Here is a 6588-nt window from a genome sequence, read left to right on the forward strand (position 1 = left end):
ATTGGGATTCCTAATGTACATTTCGTATTTGGGTTTTTAATAATAAAACCAACAATTATATTATTTATTATTTTATATTCATTCTTTATTTAAATGGATTTTTTGCTGAAAATTTGAAGACATGTGCAATATTCATTGAGACTCCTTTTTTTATGCCCCCTTTTGAAGAAAAGGGGGCATATAGTGATCGGACTGTCCGTCTGTCTGTCCGTCTTTCCGTCACACTTTGCATTTAGGTTTCGAAAAATGCTCATAACTTCTATGTCCCTTGAGATATAACCTTCATATTTGGTATGCATGTGTATATGGACAAGGCCTTTCCATACGCACACAAATTTTTACCCCTGTGACCTTGACCTTGAACTTAGGGTCCGCGTTTAGGTTTCGAAATCTGCGTTTAGGTTTCGAAAAATGCTCTTAACTTCTATGTCCCTTGAGATATAACCTTCATATTTGGTATGCATGTGTATATGGACAAGGCCTTTCCATACGCACAAAATTTTTTACCCTTGTGACCTTGAACTTAGGGTCCGCATTTAGGTTTCGAAATCTGTGTTTAGGTTTCGAAAAATGCTCATAACTTCTATGTCCCTTGAGATATAACCTTCATATTTGGTATGCATGTGTATATGGACAAGGCCTTTCCATACGCACACAAAAATTAACCCCTGTGACATTGACCTTGAAGTTAGGGTCTGCATTTAGGTTTTGAAATCTGCGTTAAGGTTTTGAAAAATGCTCATAACTTCTATGTCCCTTGAGATATAACCTTCATATTTGGTATGCATGTGTATATGGACAAGGCCTTTCCATACGCACACAAATTTTGACCCCTGTGACCTTGACCTTGAACTTAGGGTCCGCGTTTAGGTTTCGAAATCTGCGTTTAGGTTTTGAAAAATGCTCATAACTTCTATGTCCCTTGAGATATAACCTTCATATTTGGTATGCATGTGTATTTGGGCAAGGCCTTTCCATACGCACACAAATTTTGACTCCTGTGACCTTGAACTTAGGGTCCGTGTTTAGGTTTCGAAATCTGCGTTTAGGTTTGGAAAAAGCTCATAACTTCTATCAAGTGTTTATAGGGGGCATAAGTCATCCTATGGTGACAGCTCTTGTTCCTTTTGGACTCCTACTTTTTCCAAGTAAGGAGACCAAGGACTCCTGTTTTAAAATCCTAGTGAGACCCCTGGACATTGTTTGGTGTTTTGTACCTTTTTAACAACCCTATAACTGCGTAACTTCTATAGGTTTAAACCTTAACCATGTGATTATTATGTGACGAAATTGACAAAGATCAATAAGTTTTACCTGCTTTTAAGCAGAATAATGTCCCTTACTGTGCTGCAAAAATGAAAGTTGGACTTCACTATACTTTTCCTACCATAGATATGCAATTGAAACTAAACCATTTCCCACTTAGATACATATTTTTACGCATTTGCAGTCCCTTAAAAAGTTAAATTTAATTAAAGACCTTTTATACTAGATTCAAGTTTTAAAGGCTTCATTTCCAACCCTTAGATACTGATGAGCAGCAAACAGCATAAAACCTGAACAGACTGCGAGTTACTCGCAGGCTTTTCTGGTTTGATGCTGTTTGCACATAGCCATTTTCATTTTGCTTCTGGGTGGGAAAGGATTCACATAAATCTCTTCATGGTCTTTATTTTTATGGTAGTACTAGACGATGTACATTATTCTATCAAAGTTGGAGAAAAGTCGACTGAAGTATAGTCCACAAAGTGGATGCACAGAAATTATTATAGATGATGATTACCTCCTATGTCTGCACATTCATGTATGATTTTTGTCAATTTGATGCAATATGTCACTTGTATGACAGAGGCTTACAACCAAGTTAGATGGTTATGGTTATGGTTATCATATATATATACATACATATATATATCCTTGCAGTGTTTCAGTGTACGAAAGATTATAAAATTTGCTTTTTGCCCACTAAACTTCCAGATAAATAATCTGGTAGCCCAACATTTTCAAGAACCTTTAATAACATACCCTCTTATTTTTATGAAAAATACTTCTACGAAATATGATATTCAAATAACCTTATTGTATATGATTATACAATAAGTATTGTAATGAGAAGCAGAAATACAAATCAAGGGACTTAATTAAAAAATATTATATAATGTAAGAACGCAGTTATTTTTTTTGCTCTATCGTTGAACGGTTGATATCTGCGTATTTTTTTATGAGCACAAACATTGATGTCAATAACAAGGTACAAATCCTAATTTTAAATACATACATGCCTCTTTCTTCTTAGACTTTAAAAACAAGAGGGCCAAGATGGCCATAGTTCGCTCACCTGAGAGGAGTCGGTTCATTCAATCTTTACCAAACGTCAAACTTGACCTAGATATTGTCCAGACCAACATCCTGGTCAAGTTTCATCATTATTGAACCAAAACGCTGGCCTATGGAATGGTTTTGTTTTTGTAAGATTTGACCTGGTGACCTATATTTTGAGTTGAACCCCCCCTTACCAAACATCAAACTTTGCTTACAAAAATAAATATTATGACCAAGATTCATAAAATCTGAAACAAAATTGTGACCTCTAGAGTGTTTACAAGGATTTTGTATAATATAATGAAAATTTGGACAATCTAAGGGCAATAGTTATGGCATTAATTATGTGATATATATAAAACCAATCTTTGTACCAAGTTTCATGATAATTGGGCAAAAAAAGTGATTTCTAGAGTGTTCACAAGCTTTTTTTACTATATAAATATAAGAAAAATGCCCCCCCCCTCCGGCAGCCATGTTATTCAACTGACCGGAACCATTTTCGAACTCAACTCTCATATCAAGGAAACGAATGTTCTGACCAAATTTCATGAAAATTGGGCCAAAAATGTGACTTCTAGAGTGTTCACATGTTTCACTAAATACATTTAGAGAAAAATGCCCCGCCCACTGGCGGCCATGTTTTTTCACCGATCTGGACCATTTTCGAACTCGTCCGAGATATCAACATGCTACCTCCAATTCCTTTATCTAATAGTTTTTTCCATAATATACTACGATTAATGAAATCATACGCTTTGCTAAAGTCGATAAAGGCACAAAAGGTAGACTGCCTAAGTTTTTTCCTAGTTTCAATTACATTTGTCAAAGTTGAGATATGGTCAACTGTATTTCTATGTTTACGGAAACCATTCTGTTCATCTGCTAAGACATTATTATTCTCAGCCCATACTGATAATCTATTGTTTAATACCGAACAATAAAGCTTATACATGCTTACAGATAGTGAAATACCTCTGTAAGATAATGGATCACGTTGATCAACAGTATTTGACTTCGGAATGGGATTTATTATTACTTTACCCCAGTCAGTAGGTATAGTACCAGTAGTGACACAAACATTAAAAAGAATATGTAAAAATGACACTGAGCAAGTATTTCTAAATATATCTACAGGTATAGAGTCCACACCACATGCCTTTCCTCTTTTTGCTATAAAAATTGCATTTTTAATTTCCTCTATAGAAATATTGTGGTTTAAGACACTGTTATCAGTAGAATCCAAATTACTTAAATCATTATCAGACAAAAGTAAGATTAACCTGAGGCTGTATCACTAAAATTTCTATTTACATTAAATCATTCTTCCATTTCAGTAAAATGTAATTAATATCACCAGAAACAGAACCATCTGCTTGTCTCAATTTAACAACGGATCACACATACCCGCTTTAATATGTTTAAAATACCCTATGTTATTTCGCGTATATTTATTAGTTAGATCCGATTCTAAAATAGTAGAAAGAACTTAATGTTATATAAAATATATATATATATATATATATATATATATATAAACACATATATACATAAAATGGGCTAATAAGTACATCTTTTTCTTCAACGTCCTGGTATACATTGTTAAGGACTTTGAGGCCATAGGGCCAGTAGTTTGTGGTTATAGGATCTTAATGAAGCCTAAAGTATTATATGTTTCTAAAATTCGTTTAGATTTAGATAACTAATTTATTAAAAATAGTTTATAAAAAAGTAAAAAGTTATACCATTTTTATTTCTTTTTAGTATTGATACACATTAGAGAAGATCCAGTTTTGTTAGTCAGTGTTTGTTGTCCAATACAATATTAGCATGTTTTGAGCAATGCTAGGCCTCTGGTACTATCCAAAGTAGCAGACAAATAATTGTTTTGAAAAAAGTCAAATATTTCCATTTAATCTGTTCGATTTATAATTGGTAGAATGTAAACATGGTAAAACACACCAATTTTATCAAGATTCCAATAAATAATGATATTTTATACCGTTTTTATTGTTGATTTTACCATCTATAAATTTGTTGTTGCAAATGTAAACAAAGTGTGTGCGCGCATACGAATGTCGTTAAACACCATATAAAATGATGTATTTCTGTGATTGATCGAAAAAGGTGGTTATTGAAAAACGTGGTGGGGAAAACATTAATGTTATATCATATTCATGTCGATCAGTCACTGAGTATGGTCAATGAAAGTTGAAGTTCATATAAAATGCTCTATAACTTCAGTCTCTAAATACAGTTAAAAAGTGACCAGAATGCAGGAGTTTACGTTTCATTTTCAAATTTTTCTAGGGGAAGGACCTCAAAAGCCCCCTATTGTAGGAGGAACATCCCTTCCCGCACATACCCTCTTTGCCACTTCGTTGCTCAATAACAATCGTCGAAGGCAAATATTCGCACCCCCCTTTTTAAAACCCTGGTTACGGGCCTGCACTTCAAATAACATCATGGGATTTGCAGATTCTTTCACACAAATTTAAAGGGGCCTTTTCACGCTTTGATAAATTGACAAAATTGAAAAAAATTGCTTCAGAATCGCAAATTTTCGTTTTATGATATTTGTGAGGAAACAGTAATACTGAACATTTACCATGCTCTAAAATAGCCTTTATATGCATCTTTTGACGATTTAAAAACCTGAAAATTATAAAGCGTTGCAACGCGAAACGATTGAATAATTTGGAGAGTTCTTTTGTTGTCGGTATATTCTGTGAAACAACGAGGATTGCTTATATAAAGTATAAAATACACTTTTTACTCCAGGACTCCAGGGGTCAGTGGTTCGAGCCCTGCTGAGGGTTACCTTTTATTTATTTATTTTTTTATTTTATTCTTGATTTTTTACTGGAGCTTTTTATATCTAATGTTCACATTTATCTATATAAAGCATTTTATGACAAACTTCAAAACATGCCAAAATCTGTGAAAATCCCCTTTAAGTCTAAACAAACGTTAACCTAACAGTATCACAAATCAAATTGACCTGCAAAAAAAGAAGAAAATACTTTCAGTTAAATCATTAATACAAAAGAAAATACGTCTCGGTTAAATAATGAATACAATGTTCAGCAACATCTCGTTTATAATTCAGGACACATTTTTCGAGAGCCAAGTAAGCCATGTGAAAATTTAGAAATAAGACAGTCGCTCTTCGCAGACGACGCAACCTTTTTCAACAACGGTGCACAAAATTCTTTTGAAAATTTGGTCAATACATTAACACACTTTGGGCATATTTCTAGATTAAAACTTAACAATTCAAAATCAACAGTTTTAAGAGTAGGATCTCAAGAAAACTACAATCCGGTTTTGCAATCATCACAAATTTATTTGGACATCGGATCTGCAAACAATATTGGGTTATCCTTTTATAACTGTAAAATAAAACATATGTTCATGAACTTAGTACCCAAATTATGTGCATTCAGTAATTGTCTTAAAAAATGGCACCACAGAAAATTGACCTTACTAGGAAATATTACAGTAATAAATGCATTCCCCTTACCAAAACTAGTATATTCATTCAATGTATTACCGAATCCTCCTAAACACATCATACAAAAAATAACTAAGGAAATATTTAACTTCTTATGGGACGGTAAACCCGACTAAATAAAACGCAGCAAAATAATAATGAATTATACAAATGAAGGCCTTAAATTAACAGACATTGAAATGTTCCGTAATTCTATAAAGGGATCATGGGTAAAACGACTACTTACAGTAAAGAATAGTATGTGGAAGTGTATGTATGATACAATCCTACAAAAATACGGAGGAGAATTGCTATTTGAATCAAATTTACGAACGCAAGATATTAAACGTATATGTAAAGACAACGAATTTCTAAAAAACATAATTCAAGGATAGAAAAAGACGTGTTAAAATTGCTATAAACATAACTTCAGCAAACATATTTTATCGAATAATAGTAAAATAAAAATTGAAAATAAAACATTGTACTGGAAAGATTGGCACGACAAAGGAATCGTGTTTGCTGATCAGTTAATTGACTTTCGCGTGAAGAAATTTTATAGCTTTACTGAATTCAAATATATCTATAATTCATCGGACAATGACTTTCTTAAATACAATAGTCTTATAAGTAACATACCAAAAGACATATTGGAACTTGCAGACGAGCGTTTTTTAACAGGATCAAGGAAAAAAACATTACAAGATATAATCAAAATATCGCACCAACCAACTAAATTTGTATACAATCTTCAGCTGTCTGAAATAAAAAAT

At 33.0% G+C, this 6588-nt stretch overlaps 1 long non-coding RNA gene across 1 annotated transcript; it reads left to right on the top strand.

Annotated features, from left to right (window-relative positions):
• The first annotated feature begins 147 nt into the window (after nt 1-147).
• Nucleotides 148-4321, top strand: LOC127881712 (uncharacterized). The gene is made up of 2 exons (XR_008050211.1): nt 148-401; nt 726-4321. It is a non-coding gene; the product is annotated as an uncharacterized LOC127881712 (long non-coding RNA).
• The last annotated feature ends 2267 nt before the right edge of the window (nt 4322-6588 follow it).

Source organism: Dreissena polymorpha, chromosome 5 (assembly GCF_020536995.1).
Source record: "Dreissena polymorpha isolate Duluth1 chromosome 5, UMN_Dpol_1.0, whole genome shotgun sequence".
Taxonomy (NCBI): Eukaryota; Metazoa; Mollusca; class Bivalvia; order Myida; family Dreissenidae; genus Dreissena; species Dreissena polymorpha.